Source organism: Pristiophorus japonicus, chromosome 16 (assembly GCF_044704955.1).
Source record: "Pristiophorus japonicus isolate sPriJap1 chromosome 16, sPriJap1.hap1, whole genome shotgun sequence".
NCBI classification, from domain to species: Eukaryota; Metazoa; Chordata; class Chondrichthyes; family Pristiophoridae; genus Pristiophorus; species Pristiophorus japonicus.
This window is the reverse complement of record NC_091992.1, coordinates 9835343-9853559: the sequence shown is the minus strand read 5'-3', so window position 1 is coordinate 9853559 and position 18217 is coordinate 9835343. Positions and strand designations below refer to the sequence as shown.

The 18217-nt window shown below is 47.6% G+C and overlaps 1 protein-coding gene across 2 annotated transcripts in view; it reads left to right on the top strand.

Moving 5' to 3' along the window:
* The window catches only part of dph1 (diphthamide biosynthesis 1), a 717385-nt gene that overhangs the window by 18795 nt on the left and 680373 nt on the right, over nt 1-18217 (top strand). The window lies entirely within an intron of this gene.

The following is an 18217-nucleotide window of genomic DNA, read 5'->3' as shown; positions in this document are numbered from 1 at the left end:
TCAATACCTTCATCGAAACGTACGCGAGCATGGGCCTTACACTAAACATCCGTACGGCAAAGGTCCTCTATCAACCCGCCCCCGCCACACAGTACTGCCCCCCGATTATCAAAATCCTCGACAAGGCCTTGGACAACGTGGACCATTTTCCATATCTCGGGAGCCTACTCTCAACAAGGGCAGACGTCGATGACGAAGTCCAACACTGCCTTCAGTGTAGCCTTCAGTCGCCTGAGGAAGAGAGTGTTTGAAGACCAGGACCTCCTACCCGGCACCAAGCTCATGGTCTACAGGGAGGTATTGATAACCGCCCTCCTATATGCTTCAGAGACATGGACTATGTCGAGCAGGCATCTCAAAGCACTGGAGAAGTACCACCAAAGTGCCTCCGCAAGATCCTGCAAATCCATTGGCAGGATAGGTGCACCAATGTTGGTGTCCTCGCTCAGGCCAACATCCCCAGCATTGAAGCATTGACCACGCTCGATTAGCTCCGATGGATGGGCCACATAGTCCGCATGCCCGACACGAGACTCCCAAAACAAACGCTCTATTGGAGCTCCGACATGGCAAGTGAGCCACAGGTGGGTAGAGGAAATGCTTCAAGGACACCCTCAAAGCCTCCTTGAAAAAGTGCAACATCCCCACTGACACCTGGGAATCCCGAGTCCAAGACCGCTCAAAGTGGAGGAGAAGCACCCGGGAAGGCGCCGAACACCTCGAGTCAGAAGCAAGCGGAAGCCAAGCACAAACAGCAGAAGGAGCGAACGACAACCCAATCTCCCCACCCACCCGCCCCATCTGCCCCACCTGTGACAGAGACTGTAGGTCCCGCATTGGTCTCATCAGTCACCTGAGAACTCATATTAGTGTGGAAGCAAGTCATCCTCGACTCCGAGGGACTGCCTAAGAAGAAGAATTGATGTAGAAGATCAGCCATGATCTCATTGAATGGCGGAGCAGGCTCAAAGGGCCATATGGCCGACTCCTGCTCCTATTTCTTATGTTCTAGAACTATTTGCTCGCTTGGAGGGTAAAGGTCGACAAAGACTGGTTGGTCCCTGAGAGAGCAGGCGGGGCCTTGGCTTAACATCTCATCCGAAAGACGGCACCTCCGACTGTGCAGCACTCCCTCAGCACTGGCAGTGGGAATGTCAGCCTAGATTTTGTGCTCTTGTCTCTGGAGCAAAGATTTGAACCCACCATCTTTTGTCAGAAGCGAGCGTGCTACCCACTGAACCATGGCTGACACCTAAGTAAGGAAGCAAATTAATTATGTTTTTGGTGTTACGGGGGGGGGGGGGGGGAGTGGGCGGGCGGGCGAGGGGGGTGGGGGCGGTATCTGGAGGGATTTTGGTATTCAGGCAGGTATGTCTCTTTGGATCTTCCGAATACACACTGTATGATCGGATTGCCATCTGCATCTTATCTTGTGTGTCAGCTGCTGGAGGAATTTAATGGGTTTGTCACGAGCCATCTGATTGCATGAAGTTCACAGGTGGATTGTGTAAGCTGAAGTGCTTTCTGCACAGCACCAAGCTCCAGGGATGATGTTGCAGTGTTTTTGTTTCTGTATTTGATTAGATTGAGGTGAGAGGGGGGGGGGGAGGGAGGGAGATAATCACATTTTTTTTAACAAAAGATCAATAATCACAATGTTTCGGCATTCCATTAAGTCTCTTTATTCTTCCTCTTAGTTTAACTGGATTTTTTTCGAGTGAACAAATTGTGTTCTGTGTTTTTAACCCCTTTGTTGCTCTGTTGATATTGTGGGTGATTTAGATTTTTGGAGTGGGGGGAGAAAGACCCGGATTGTGTTTGTTTCAATCTGTCACATTGGAGCGAGCTATTTCATTCAGATAATTGCTGGAAATCTGAAAGAAAAACAGAACATGCTGGAAACACTCAGCAGGTCAGGCAGCACTCTCACCTCTTGAGTCCACAGATGGTGGATTCAAGTCCTTGCTCCAGAGACATGAGCACAAAATCAAGGCTGACACTCCAAGTGCCAGTACTGAGGGAGCACTGCACTGTCTTTCGGATGAGACGTTTAACCGAGGCCCCATCTGCCCTCTCAGGGATCAACCAGACTGTGTCGATGTTTGCCCTGCAAGCGAACAAATAGTTCTAGATCGTGAGAAATAGGAGCAGGATTCGGCCATACGGCCCCTCGAGCCTGCCGTGCCATTCAATAAGACCATGGCTGATCTCCCTACATCAACTCCACGTTCCTGCCATAATTCCATTTCCCTTGATTCCCTTTATGGCCAAAAACCTATCGATCTCAGTCTTGAATATACTCAACGACTGAGCATTCATAGCTCTCGAGTAGAGAATTCCAAAGATTCACAACCCAGAGAGAAGGTCATCGACCTGAAACATTAACTCTGTTTCTCTCTCCACAGATGCTACCTGACCTGCTGTGTTTCCAGCATTTTCTGTTTTTATTTTGTTTAAAGTTGCTTTTTAAGAATAAAAAATTGGTTTATTCAGGGGAGTGGTTGCCCGTGGGGAATAGAACAATTCTCAACTTTTTGTAATTCTCGAGCATTCCCAGGACAGGTTCAGCATGAGCAAATGAGAGTAAAGCTCTGTCCTCTCTGCTTCAGTCATGACACGCCTGTCATTGACCAAGGAGAGGATTATAGAGGGAATTGCAGAGCCTAGGCAGCTCAAGGTGCAGCTGTCAATGGTGGAGTGAAGGAAATTGGCGATGCACAAGAGGCCAGAATTAAAGAAGCGCAGAGATCTCGGAAGGTTGGAGAGCTGGAGGAGGTTACAGAGATAGGGAAGGTGCAAGGCCATGGACGGATTTGAAAACAAGGATGGGAATTTTAAAATCGAGGCTCTGCCGGACCGGAAGCTAACGTAGGTCAGCGAGCACAGGGGTGATGGGCAATAGACTCAAGTGTACGTAGCTAAAGTGATTGCATCTTAATGAGATTCACAGAGCAGATTGAACAGCTGTTGGAAGACATGAATTTTCCTGAAATAAGTGGAGCTTTTAAATCGGATAATACAGGGGAATTATTAATTATGGTAATCACACCTTCAGGAAGTGCGAAGAGCTGATCAATGCTGCTTGAAGACCTGGCTTTGCCTGAAATAACCCGAGCTTTTCAATCATTAAAAGCAGTGCCTTTGTAATTGACATCTCATCATCATCATTATAGGCAGTCCCTCGGAATCGAGGAAGACTTGCTTCCACTCTAAAAATGAGTTCTTAGGTGACTGAAGAGTCCAATACGAGAACCACAGTCCCTGCCATAGGTGGGACAGACAGTCGTTGAGGGAAAGGGTGGGTGGGACTGGTTTGCTGCACGCTCTTGCCGAAGGGCTCCTGCTAATTGGCCAGTGTAAAGGGTTTTCCGCAATAACCATGGGCGGTATAAATTGTGGTGACTGTATAAAAAGAAAAGAAAGACTTAAATTTATATAGCACCTTTCACAACCTCAGGATGTCCCAAAGCGCGTCGCAGCCACTGAAGCACTTTTGAAGTGTAGTCACTGCTGTAAAGTAGGGAAACACATCAGCCAATTTGCAAGCTCCCACAAACAGCAATGAGATAATGTGTTTTATAGAATCAGAAATTTACAGCATGGAAGGAGGCCATTTTGGCCCATCGATTCCACGCCGGCCAGCCAAGAGCTATCCAGCTTAATCCCACTTTCCAGCTCTTGGTCCGTAGCCCTGTAGGTTACGGCACTTTAAGTGCACATCAAAGTATTTTTTAAATGTGGTGAGGGTTTCTGCCTCTCCCACCCTTTCAGGCAGTGAGTTCCAGACCCCCACCATCCTTTGGGTAAAGAAATTTCCCGTCATATCGCCTCTATAAAGGTCATAGACAGGCTAAGTGAGTGGGCGAAAATTTGGCAGATAGAGTATAATGTTGGAAAGTGTGAGATCATGCACTTTGGTAGAAAAAAAATCAAACAGCAGGTTATTATTAAAGTGGAGAAAGATTGCAAAGTGCTGCAGTACAGCAGGATCTGGGGTTACTTGTGCATGAAACACAAAAGGTTAGTATGCAGGCACAACAAGTGATCATGAAGGCCAAAGGAATCTTGGCCTTTATTGCAAAGGGGATGGAGTATAAAAGCAGGGAAGTCTTGCTATAGTTATACAGGATATTAGTGAGGCCACACCTGGAATATACATACTGTTTTGGTTTCCATATTTACGAAAGGATATACTTGCTTTGGAGGCAGTTCAGAGAAGGTTCACAAGGTTGATTCCGGAGATGAGGGGGTTGACTTATGAGGAAAGGTTGAGTAGGTTGGGCCTCTACTCATTGGCATTCAGAAGAATGAGAGGTGATCTTATCGAAACGCATAAGATTATGAGGGGGCTTGACAGGGTGGATGCCGAGAGGATGTTTCCACTGAAAGGGGAGACTTGAACTAGAGGGCATGATCTTAGAATAAGGGGCCGCCCATTTAAAACTGAGATGAGGAGGAATTTCTTCTCTGAGTGTTGTGGATCTGTGGAATTCGCTGCCTCAGAGAGCTGTGGAAGCTGGGACATTGAATAAATTTAAGACAGAAATAGACATTTTCTTAAACGATAAGTGAATAAGTGGTTATGGAGAGCGGGCAGGGAAGAGAACCTAAGTCCATGATCGGATCAGCCATGATCGTATTAAATGGCGGAGCAGGCTCGAGGGGTCGTATGGCTTACTGCTCTTATTTCTTATGTTCTTATACCTCCCCCAAATTACTTTAAATCTATGCCCCCTGGTTATTGACCCCTCTGCCAAGGGAAACGGGTCCTTCCTATCCAGTCTATCCAGGCCCCTCATAATTTTATACAGCTCAATCAGGTCTCCCCTCAGCCGCCTCTGTTCCAAAGAAAACAGACCCAGCATCTCCAATCTTTCCTCATAGCCAACATTCTCCAGTCCAGGCAACATTCTTCTAAATCTCCTCTGCATCCTTTCCAGTGCAATCACATCTTTCCTGTAATGTGCTGAGCAGAACTGCACACAGTAGTCCAGCTGTGGCCTAACCAGTGTTTTTATACAGTTCAAGCATAACATCTTTGCTCTTGTATTCCATGCCTCGACTAATAAAGGCAAGCATTCCGTATGCCTTCTAAACCACCTTATCTACCTGGCCTGCTACCTTCAGGGATCGGTGGACCTGCATTCCAAAGTTTCTTTGTTCCTCTACACTTTTCAGTGTTGTACCATTTAATGTGTATTCCCTTGCCTTGTTAGACCCCCCCAAATGCATTACCTCACACTTATCCGAATTGAAATCCACTTTCCACAGTTCTGCCCACCTGACCAGTACATTGATATCTTCCTGCAGTCCGCAGCTTTTTTCTTCATTATCAAGCACACAGCCTATTTTAGTGTCATCTGCAAACTTCTTAATCATACCCCCAATATTCAAGTCCAAGTCATTGATATATACCACCAAAAGCAAGGGACCCAGCACTGAGCCCTGCGGAACCCCACTGGATACAGCCTTCCAGTCACAAAAACACCCAGCAGCCATTACCCTTTGCTTCCTACCTCTGAGCCAATTTTGGATCTGACTTCCCACTTTGCCCTGGATCCCATGGGCTTTTACTTTCGTGACCAGTCTGCCATGTGGGACCTTATCATAAGCTTTGCTAAAATCCATATACACAACATCATACGCACTGCCCTCATCGACCCTAGTTGTTACCTCCTCAAAAAATTCAATCGTTAGTCAGACATGACCTTCCCTTAACAAATCCATGCTGACAGGCCTTGATTTGCAAATGGAGATTTATCCTGTCCCTCAGGATTTTTTCCAATAATTTTTCCACCACTGAGGTTAGGCTGATTGGTGTTGGTTGAGGGATAAATATGGCTAGGATACCAGGGAGAACTCCCCTGCACTGGAGTGTTATGGACTCAAGTCTCTGGCGTGGGGCTTGAACCCACAAGCTTCTGACTCAGAGGCAAGAGTGCTACCCAATGAGCCACTACTGACACCTACATAGCACAGTTACTGCTGCTCTGACTGATCAGGTACGCCGGCACAGACCTGGGATTAAACATAGGATTTTTAACTGTTTGTATGGCCCAGTACCATATTGAGTGCATTTCCCCACTTGTCCATCAGGGGGGGAGTTTTGTTTATAATTTTATTGAGAGAATGTCACTACCTGGTAAAGAATGGTGGGAGGTGCATCGTACATTGAAAATGAGAGCTCGCGGAGTGAAGGGCAGAGCTGGCTGGTTGCCTGTCTGACCGCGGTTACAGGAAGATATCTGCGTATGGGATAAATGCGTGAATCCATTGGCTGTAAATGAATGCCCGTGCCACAGTGGGTGGCCAACAAGTCACTGGCCTCCATCAAAAAAAATATCAAGAGCGGACTTGCTGAGTTTTGGGACCTCAGTCTGTACTTCACATACCTCTACCTCCATTCGAGGCTTTCCTTCCCACGCCACGCTCTCGCTCTTTCTCCCTCTCTTCCTCGTCTGAAGGTGCTGACTCCTACTGAAGTTCGGTTTCAGGGGTGCTGGCCAATTCACCGGCACCTCATCCTACAACCCTCCGAGATCCCTGCACTCTTCCAATTCTGGCCTCCTGCGCATCCCCGGTTTCCATCGCTTCACCATTGGTGGCCGTGCCTTCAGCGGCCAAGGCCCTAAACTCTTCCCTAAACCTCTCCGCCTCGCTTTCCTCCTTTAAGACGCTTCTTAAAAGCTACCTCTTGGAGATGGAGGTTATGATTACTGTGGGTATAACTACAACTACGTATATACTCCAGAGTATTATACCGACAATAGTCAGCAGAGCACCTATTGGAAAGGCATCGAAAGGTGCAGGCAGTCACCAGAATAGCTACCAATCATACTAAAGAAAGATTGATAAAGTTATTTGCTTTTGGTCACCTGTCCTAAAGTAACCTATGTGGCGCGGTGTTAAATTTTATCTGAAGATGCTCCTGTGAAGCACCCTGGGACGTTTTGCTACATTAAAGGCGCGATATAATGCAAGTTGTTACTTGAGCCGAGACCATAAATGTCAGTGAGCCCATTACTGGACAGTGATAGTGAAATTAAACCCTGGCTGGTCACCCTTCTCGCATGGCCTGGGGACACGGAGGCCATTTAGATCAAGGTCTTCATGAAGACAAGAAAGCAACGCACACAGGCCAGTGAGCGTGTTACATTGCAACATGTTGCATACTTACCCCGAGTTGCCTGTATTTGTACTCCCATGTTACTCTCTACCTCTACTCCCATCTGATACTCTCTTTGTATCTTTACTCCCATGTTTATAGAATCGTAGAAACTTTCAGCACAGTAGGAGGCATTCAGCCCATTGTACCTCTGCTGGCTCTTTGAAAGAATAGTCATGCTTACTCCCACATCCTCGCTTTTTGTCCATAACCCTGTAAGTTCCTCATCCCCCAGACTGATTCCCGGGATGGCAGGACTGACATATGAGGAGAGACAGGATCGACTGAGCCTGTATTCACTGGAGTTTAGAAGAATGAGAGGGGATCTCATAGAAACATAAAATTCTGACGGCATTGGACAGGTTCGATGCAGGAAGAATGTTCCCGATGTTGGAAAGTCCGAGACCAGGAGTCACAGTCTAAGGATAAGGGGTAAGCCATTTAGGACTGAGATGAGCAGAAACCTCTTCACTCAGAGAGTTGTTAACCTGTGGAATTCTCTACCGCAGAAAGTTGTCGAGGCCAGTTCGTTAGATATATTCGAAAGGGAGTTAGATGTCGCCCTTACGGCTAAAAGGATCAAAGGGTGTGGAGAGAAAGCAGGAAAAGGGTACTGAGGTGAATGATCAACCATGATCTTATTGAATGGTGGTGCAGGCTCGAAGGGCCGAATGGCCTACTCCTGCACCTATTTTCTATCTTTCCATTCTCGTCCAACTCCCTTTTAAAATGATTTATGAAATTAGCTTCCACCACCTTTTCAGGTGGAGTGTTCCAGATCCCGGCAACTCTCTGAGTGAATAAATTTCTCCTCACCTCTCCTCTAGATCTTTTGCCAATGATTTTACATCAATGACCTCTGGTTATTGATCCGCTCACCAATGGGAACAGCATTTCTATATCTACGCTTATCAAAAACTCTCATCATCTTGACAACCTCTATCAGGTCACCTCTGAACCTTCTCTGTTCCAAGGAGAGCAGTCAGTCGAGGAGGCGGGAGCTCGGAGCAGCGCGAGTCCGGGGTCGGCGAGAGGCCTATAAAAGGCCAGCGGGAGTCGAGCAGTTCGAGCAGTCAGTCGAGGAGGCGGGAGCTCGGAGCAGCGCGAGTCTGGGGTCGGCAATTGGCCTATAAAAGGCCAGCGGAGTCGAGCAGTTCGAGCAGTCAGTCGAGGAGGCGGGAGCTCGGAGCAGCGCGAGTCCGGGGTCGGCGAGAGGCGTGGCTTGTGCAGCTACAGGGAGAAGGCAAAAAAATAGTAGAAAGAAACAGAAAGGTGACGTCACAGCCAAGGGGGTAAGTGATTGGCTGGTGATTGGTGAGTAGTTTTTCTTTTTTCTCTTCTATAACAGTGAGTAAACTTTAACATTGTTGTTGCCAATTTAAGTGTATCTAAGGGTTAAGTCATGGCAGGAGAGCTCGGTCACGTGATATGCTCCTCCTGTACCATGTGGGAACTCAGGGACACTTCCGGTGTCCCTGACGACTACGTGTGCGGGAAGTGTATCCGCCTCCAGTTCCTGACGGACAGCGTTGCGGAATTGGAGCTGAGGGTGGATTCACTCTGGAGCATCCACAATGCTGAGAACGACGTGAGTAGCACGTGTAGCGAGTTGGTCTTACCGCAGGAGAAGGGTCCACAGCCAGATAGGGAATGGAAGACCAGCAGGAAGAGTAGTGCAAGGAAGGTAGTGCAGGGGTCCCCTGTGGTCATCCCCCTGCAAAACAGATACACTGCTTTGAGTACTGTTGAGGGGGATGACTCATCAGGGGAGGGCAGCAGCAGCCAAGTTCATGGCACCGTGGCTGGCTCTGTTGCACAGGAGGGCAGGAAAAAGAGTGGGAGAGCGATAGTGATAGGGGATTCAATTGTGAGGGGAATAGATAGGCGTTTCTGTGGTCGCAACCGAGACTCCAGGATGGTATGTTGCCTCCCTGGTGCAAGGGTCAAGGCTGTCTCGGACCGGGTGCAGGACATTCTAAAAAGGGAGGGAGAACAGCCAGTTGTCGTGGTGCACATTGGTACCAACGACATAGGTAAAAAAAGGGATGAGGTCCTATGAAACTAATTTAAGGAGCTAGGAGTTCAATTAAAAAGTAGGACCTCAAAAGTAGTAATCTCGGGATTGCTACCAGTGCCACGTGCTAGTCAGAGTAGGAATTGCAGGATAGCGCAGATGAATACGTGGCTTGAGCAGTGGTGCAGCAGGGAGGGATTCAAATTCCTGGGGCATTGGAACCGGTTCTGGGGGAGGTGGGACCAGTACAAACCGGACGGTGTGCACCTGGGCAGGACCGGAACCAATGTCCTAGGGGGAGTGTTTGCTAGTGCTGTTGGGGAGGAGTTAAACTAATATGGCAGGGGGATGGGAACCAATGCAGGGAGACAGAGGGAAACAAAAAGGAGACAAAAGCACAAGACAGGAAGGAGATGAGGAAAAGTGGAGGGCAGAGAAACCCAAGGCAAAGAACAAAAAGGGCCACTGTACAGCAAAATTCTAAAAGGACAAAGGGTGTTAAAAAAAACAAGCCTGAAGGCTTTGTGTCTTAATGCAAGGAGTATCCGTAATAAGGTGGATGAATTAACTGCAAATAGATGTTAACAAATATGATGTGATTGGGATTACGGAGACGTGGCTCCAGGATGATCAGGGCTGGGAACTCAACATCCAGGGGTATTCAACATTCAGGAAGGATAGAATAAAAGGAAAAGGAGGTGGGGTAGCATTGCTGGTTAAAGAGAAGATTAATGCAATAGTTAGGAAGGACATTAGCTTGGATGATGTGAAATCTATATGGGTCGAGCTGCAGTACACCAAAAGGCAAAAGACATTAGTGGGAGTTGTGTACAGGCCTCCAAATAGTAGTAGTGATGTTGGGGAGGGCATCAAACAGGAAATTAGGGGTGCATGCAATAAAGGTTATAATGGGTGACTTTAATATGCACATAGATTGGGCTAGCCAAACTGGAAGCAATACGGTGGAGGAGGATTTCCTGGAGTGCATAAGGGATGGTTTTCTAGACCAATATGTCGAGGAACCAACTAGGGGGGAGGCCATCTTAGACTGGGCGTTGTGTAATGAGAGAGGATTAATTAACAATCTCATTGTGCGAGGCCCCTTGGGGAAGAGTGACCATAATATGGTGGAATTCTGCATTAGGATGGAGAATGAAACAGTTAATTCAGAGACCATGGTCCAGAACTTAAAGAAGGGTAACTTTGAAGGTATGAGGCGTGAATTGGCTAGGATAGATTGGCGAATGATACTGAAGGGGTTGACTGTGGATGGGCAATGGCAGACATTTAGAGACCGCATGGATGAACTACAACAATTGTACATTCCTGTCTGGCTTAAAAATAAAAAAGGGAAGGTGGCTCAACCGTGGCTATCAAGGGAAATCAGGGATAGTATTAAAGCCAAGGAAGTGGCATACAAATTGGCCAGAAATAGCAGCGAACCCGGGGACTGGGAGAAATTTAGAACTCAGCAGAGGAGGACAAAGGGTTTGATTAGGGCAGGGAAAATGGAGTAGGAGAAGAAGCTTGCAGGGAACATTAAGACGGATTGCAAAAGTTTCGATAGATATGTAAAAAGAAAAAGGTTAGTAAAGACAAACGTAGGTCCCCTGCAGTCAGAATCAGAAAAAGTCATAACGGGGAACAAAGAAATGGCGGACCAATTGAACAAGTACTTTAGTTTGGTATTCACTAAGGAGGACACAAACAACCTTCCGGATATAAAAGGGGTCAGAGGGTCGAGTAAGAAGGAGGAACTGAGGGAAATCCTTATTAGTCGGGAAATTGTGTTGGGGAAATTGATGGGATTGAAGGCCGATAAATCCCCAGGGCCTGATGGACTGCATCCCAGAGTACTTAAGGAGGTGGCCTTGGAAATAGCGGATGCATTGACAGTCATTTTCTAACATTCCATTGACTCTGGATCAGTTCCTATAGAGTGGAGGGTAGCCAATGTAACCCCACTTTTTAAAAAAGGAGGGAGAGAAAACAGGGAATTATAGACCAGTCAGCCTGACCTCAGTAGTGGGTAAAATGATGGAATCAATTATTAAGGATGTCATAACAGCGCATTTGGAAAGAGGTGACATGATTTGTGAAAGGGAAATCATGCTTGACAAATCTTCTGGAATTTTTTGAGGATGTTTCCAGTAGAGTGGACAAAGGAGAACCAGTTGATGTGGTATATTTGGACTTTCAGAAGGATTTCGACAAGGTCCCACACAAGAGATTAATGTGCAAAGTTAAAGCACATGGGATTGGGGGTAGTGTGCTGACATGGATTGAGAACTGGTTGTCAGACAGGAAGCAAAGAGTAGGAGTAAATGGGTACTTTTCAGAATGGCAGGCAGTGACTGGTGGGGTACTGCAAGGTTTTGTGCTGGGGCCCCAGCTGTTTACACTGTACATTAATGATTTAGACGAGGGGATTAAATGTAGTATCTCCAAATTTGCGGATGACACTAAGTTGGGTGGCAGTGTGAGCTGTGAGGAGGATGCTATGAGGCTGCAGAGTGACTTCGATAGGTTAGGTGAGTGGGCAAATGCATGGCAGATGAAGTATAATGTGGATAAATGTGAGGTTATCCACTTTGGTGGTTAAAAACAGAGAGACAGACTAATATCTGAATGGTGACAGATTAGGAAAAGGGGAGATGCAACGAGACCTGGGTGTAATGGTACATCAGTCATTGAAGGTTGGCATGCAGGTACAGCAGGCGGTTAAGAAAGCAAATGGCATGTTGGCCTTCATAGTGAGGGGATTTGAGTACAGGGGCAGGGAGGTGTTGCTTCAGTTGTATCGGGCCTTGGTGAGGCCACACCTGGAGTATTGTGTACAGTTTTGGTCTCCTAACTTGAGGAAGGACATTCTTGCTATTGAGGGAGTGCAGCGAAGGTTCACCAGACTAATTCCTGGGATGGTGGGACTGACCTATCAAGAAAGACTGGATCAACTGGGCTTGTATTCACTGGAGTTCAGAAGAATGAGAGGCGACCTCATAGAAACGTTTAAAATTCTGACGGGGTTAGACAGGTTAGATGCAGGAAGAATGTTTCCAATGTTAGGGAAGTCCAGAACCAGGGGTCACAGTCTAAAGATAAGGGGTAAGCCATTTAGGACTGAGATGAGGAGAAACTCCTTCACCCAGAGAGTGGTGAACCTGTGGCATTCTCTACCACAGAAAGTTGTTGAGGCCAATTCACTAAATATATTCAAAAGGGAGTTCGATGAAGTCCTTACTACTAGGGGGATCAAGGGGTATGGCGAGAAAGCAGGAAGGGGGTACTGAAGTTGCATGTTCAGCCATGAACTCATTGAATGGCGGTGCAGGCTAGAAGGGCTGAATGGCCTACTCCTGCACCTATTTTCTATGTTTCTAATCCTAACCTTTCCAACCTCTCCTCATAACTGAAGCCCCTCATCCCTGGTAATATCCTGGTAAACCTCCTCTGTTCCCTTTCTAAGGCCTTTACATCTTTCCTGACGTATGGTGCCCAGATTTGTCCACAATACTTCAGCTGAGGCCTAACCAGTGATTTATAAAATTCTAGCATTATCTCTTTGCTTTTATATTTTATTCCTCTATTTATAAACCCAAATTACCCCCACATTGTCAACTTGCCCTGCCACCTTTAAGGATTTGTGTATACGAACGCCAAGGTCTCTGCTCATCTACACATTTCAAAATCGTGCCACTTATAGTATACCGTCTTTCCATGTTAGTCTTCCCAAAGTGCATCCTTCACATTTCTCCGCATTGAACTGTATTTGCCATGCTTTTGCCCATTTCACCATCCTGTCGTGTCATCCTGAAATCTACAACTATCATCATCACTATCTACTACTTTGCCAAGTTTCATCATATCTGCAAACTTTATAATGCTGCTCCCTACATCTGAGTCTAGGTCATTTCTAAAAATTGACCAAATCTGACGCTTGAGGAGCATCACTGCAAACCACCCCGTAGTCTGAAAACAATCTACCAACACTGCCCTTTGCTTCCTGTCACTGAGCCAGTTTCGTATCCATATAGTCACCCTCTTAATTCCCACATTATACCCTCTGTATATCTGCGCTACCATGTTTTTTATTCATTCATGGGATGTGGTTGTCGCAGGCAAGGCCGGCATTTATTGCCCATCTCTAATTGCCCTTGAGCAGGTGGTGGTGAGCCACCTTCTTGAACCGCTGCAGTCCGTGTGGTGAGGGTACTCCCATAGTGCCATTAGGGAGGTAGTTCCAGGATTTTGACCCAGTGACGATAAAGGAACAGCGATATATTTCCAAGTCAGGGTGGTTGTGTGACTTGAAGGAGAAACTCTTTATATCTGTACCCCCACGTTATACCTTCTGTGTCTGTACTCCCATATTATACCCTCTCTCCTACTCCCATGTTATATCATAGGGTATTGTATAGTCACTGCATACTTCCATGTTATACTGCAGCATGCCATTCACACCATTTGCCTGTGCTTCCCATGTGGAACTGCAGGGTATTGTATGCACTGTTATATTGCAGTGCTTTTTCATCATCATCGTCATAGGCAGTCCCTCGGGATCGAGGAAGACTTGCTTCCACTCTCAGCATGAGTTCTTAGGTGGCTGTACAGTCCAATACGAGAACCACAGTTTCTGTCACAGGTGGGACAGATAGTTGTTGAGGGAAAGGGTGGGCAGGGAGCCTGGTTTGCCGCATGCTCCTTCCACTGCCTGCGCTTGTTTTCTGCATGCTATCGGCAACGATACTCGAGGAGCTCAGCGCCCTCCCGGATGCACTTCATCCACTTAGGGTGGTCTATGGCCAAGGACTCCCAGGTGTCAGTGGGGATGTCGCACTTTATTAGGGAGGCTTTGAGGGTGTCCTTGTAACGCTTCCTCTGCCTGCCTTTGGCTCGTTTGCCGTGGACGAGTTCCGAGTAGAGTGCTTGCTTTGGGAGTCTCGTGTCTGGCATGCGAACTATGTGGCCTGCCCAAGTGAGGTCAGTGCTTCAATGCTGGGGATGTTGGCCTGGATGAGGACACTGATGTTTGTGCGTCTGTCTTCCCAGGGGATTTGTAGGATCTTGCGGAGACATTGCTGGTGGTATTTCTCCAACGACTTGAGGTGTCTACTGTATATGGTCCACGTCTCTGAGCCATACAGGAGGGCGGGTATTACTACGGCCCTGTAGACCATGAGCTTGGTGACAGTTTTGAGGGACTGATCTTCAAACACTCTTTTCCTCAGGTGGCCGAAGGCTGCACTGGCGCGTTGGAGGCGGTGTTGGATCTCATCATCAATGCCTGCTCTTGTTGATGGGAGGCTCCCGAGATAGGCGAAATGGTCCACGTTGTCCAAGGCCACGTCGTGGATCTTGATGTTTGGAGGGCAGTGCTTTGCGGCAAGGACAGGCTGGTGTCGGACCTTTGTCTTACTAATGTTTAGCGTAAGGCCCGTGCTTTCATACGCCTCGGTAAATACGTCGACTGTGTGCACAGACGCAGGCTCGTCCGCGTACTGTAGCTCGACGACAGAGGTTGGAGTGGTCTTGGACCTGGCCTGGAGACGGCGAAGGTTGAACAGCTTCCCATTGGTTCTGTAGTTTAGCTCCACTCCAGCGGGGAGCTTATCAACTGTGAGGTGGAGCATGGCAGCAAGGAAGATTGAGAAGAGGGTTGGGGAGATGACGCAGCCCTGCTTGACCCCGGTCCGGACATGGATTGGGGCTGTGGTGGATCCGTTGGTAAGGATCACGGCTTGCATGTCGTCATGGAGCAGGCGGAGTATGGTGACATACTTTTGGGGGCATCCGAAACGGAGGAGGACGCTCCATAGACCCTCGCGGTTGACAGTGTCAGAGGCCTTTGTAAGGTCGAAGAAGGCCATGTATAAGGGCTGGCGCCGTTCCCTGCATTTTTTCTGCAGCTGTTGCGCTGCAAAAATCATGTCCGTTGTGCCCCGGAGGGGATGAAATCCGCACTGTGACTCTGGGAGGAGCTCCTCGGCCACGGGGAGAAGACGATTGAGGAGGACTCTAGCGATGACTTTCCCAGTGGTTGATAGCCGGGAGATTCCTCTGCAGTTGCTTGCCGCAGTCGGACTTGTCCCCTTTTTTAAAGATGGTCACGATCACTGCATCTCTAAGATCTCCCGGCATGCTCTCCTCCCTCCAGATGAGAGAGATGAGGTTGTGTATTCGCACCAGTAGTGCCTTTCCGCCATACTTCAGTGCCTATATACACCCAGTGTCTGCACTCCCATGTTCTGTTGCAACTTTCATTATGTGTGCCCCCTGGATGCTGTACCATATTCCCAATTTCTCGTCACCAGGATATAACACTTGCCAGTCACAGCTGTGACCGTTGGCTCACAATTGCCACCTATGGAAAAAAAAAGGATTAAATTCTAGTCCAGGCGTGTGGATGTGAAGTTTCACTGATTGCACAGAGATGGGAAGTAGCGATGAAAAGCCTAAATATAGGTTTGCTCTACCCTAGGGACATTTTGTTCAAACCTTGTATATACGTTTATGCCAGTAATGGAGTTAATACCACGGTTTCGATCTATTTACACAAGGGATGTGTGACCACAGCATGACCCCTGATGCTGATACTGACGGAACAAATAGTGCTTCAAGAATAATGCGCGCACCACTGAATTTTTAAATGTTATTTTATTCATTCATGGGATGTGGGTGTCGCTGGCAAGGCCAGCATTTATTGCCCATCCCTAATTGCCCTTGAAAAGATGATGGAGAGGTGCCTTCATGAACCGCTGCATTATGTGTGGTGCATTTAACTTGCATTTATAAAGCGCCTTCAACGTAGTAAAATGTCCCAAGGCACTTCACTGGAGTGATTATTAGACAAAGTTCAACACTGAGCCACATGAGATTTTAGGACAGGTGACCAAAAGCTTGGTTAAAGTGGTAGGTTTTAAGGAGCATCCTAAGGAAGGAGAGACGATCCACTGGGTGGAGGTGGGTGGGGGTTGAGAGAGAGAGTAAAATTTTTTTTGAGGTATCAAGCCCCACTATGAACCTCAGCGCTCTAATGTGGCAGTGCTGCAGTGTCAGAAGTTACTGCCTCCCCCCCCCCAACATAATGGTCCTGTGAAGCTCTTAAGGACCCTTTACTACATTAAAGGCACTGTATAAATGCAGACAGTTATCTGGCAGGTAACTGGTTCCCTGGACCCCAATGCCTTTTAATTTAAAATTCTCATCCGTGTGCTTAAACCCTTTCAGGCCCTGTCTCTGTAACCACCTTCAATCTTGCAAACAAACCCCCACGGAACTCTGCGTTTCTTCAATTCTAGCCTCATGTACATTCCTGCCCCTTCCCTCTTCCCCCACACCCCCCCCCCCCCCACTTTGCTCCACCATTGAAAGCTGTGCCTTCAGCCACCTAATCTTCACTTTATGGAATCGCCTTCCTAAATCGTTTTGCATCGTTCGCAAAATACAGACAGAATTGGATTGGATTTTAATTTCAAGTTCAATTCATTGATTGACCGGAGACCAATTCTCCTTATAAAACAAACAAGTTTAGAAATCATTACAGTGTGGTACTTAACCACATATAGTTGGATCACCACAATTAGCAAGAATGGCTTTAGCCTCCCAAAGGAGGTGGCCGGGAGAAAGAATTAGCCACGGATCCCATCCTGATCGCTATCCAGTCAGCCTGCTGCAAACGTGGCTCTCAATAATCAAATAGCCTTCCAACATTTGTAATCTCGGTTCCACTTTTTGGAATTCTCTCCTCAACCTCTGCCTCTCCACCTCCCTCTGGATCTTTTAATACCCTCCTTTAAACCTGCCTCCGATCGATATTTTGGCCACCCCATCTAATATCTCCTTCTTTGACTAGTTGTCCATATCGGATGACGCGCCTTGTGATGTATTTTAAAGGCGCTACAGGAATGCAAGTTGTAGGAGGTGGGAAGAGCGAGGAATTGAAGTTATTCAGTGAAACGAGTTGGTGATTGACAAGCAAACAAGGGTTGGTATTTTATCGGTGTGCACTGTTATTTGTGCCACTGCTCTGTAAATATTCCATGCAGGGTTGTGAATGTTTGTCTTCCTTGTAATCTAGATATCATATCACTGAGTTGAAATTTCAAAGTGAGGGTCACATGGGGGTCAAAATTCGGTCCCGCCGTTTTTGAGGCGGTGACATCGGCTGAGTGCTGATTTTAACGCCGGGTGGGAAATGCCGCCTCAAACTGCAAAATTCAGTTTTGCCGCCCAAAGATGAGAGAGAAGCGCTAAAAGTGGCATTGCACACTCATCCTCGGGCACCAACGGAGCGGCATCTCAGGGAGGCCGACCGAATTTCCTCCACGGTAGGATGCCGCGTGCGAGTTGAAAAAAAATGAGAGAAAAAAGTTTCCAACAATTTCCCTCACCCACACTTCCCCACTGGTCCCATTAATACATAAATGCTAAAAAAAACCCATAACCACTTGCCTTGATCTCTGGGCGCTACCGCCCCAGGATCCACGATGTCCCGCCAGCTGTCGGACGCTGGCCGGTCAGGCCACGGTACTCACCGAATCTCGCAGCCACGGTGGCAAGGGGACGTTACGCGCTCAATGACGTCACCACGTGGATGGAGGCAGAGCACGCAGTGATACCTCTTGGCGCCGCCCCCACGGCCCAACTAAATTTACCGTGAACCGAGGAACCCGGTTGCCGCCGACGGTAAGTACTTAGCCGCCCAGTAGCCGCCCCTCTCCGGCGTCGACGGGTGGCATTGCCAACGGAATTTTGGCTCAATGGTTTTGCTTTGTAATCAATGATGGCAACATGTTATCCCAGGTCAAATGTGGCATGGGTTAGTTGTGGCTAGCCTTTTTGAATCATTCCATGGGTCCTTGGGGGCGGGTCTGTGAGAGGGCCCGAGGAGGAAAGAGTTTATTTTTATTCATTCTTGGGGTGTGGGTGACACTGTCACGACCATTATTGATTGCCCATCCCGAGTTGCTGTTGAGAAGGAGGTGGTGAGCCGCCGCCTTGAACCGCTGCAGTCCGTGTGGTGAAGGTACTCCCACAGT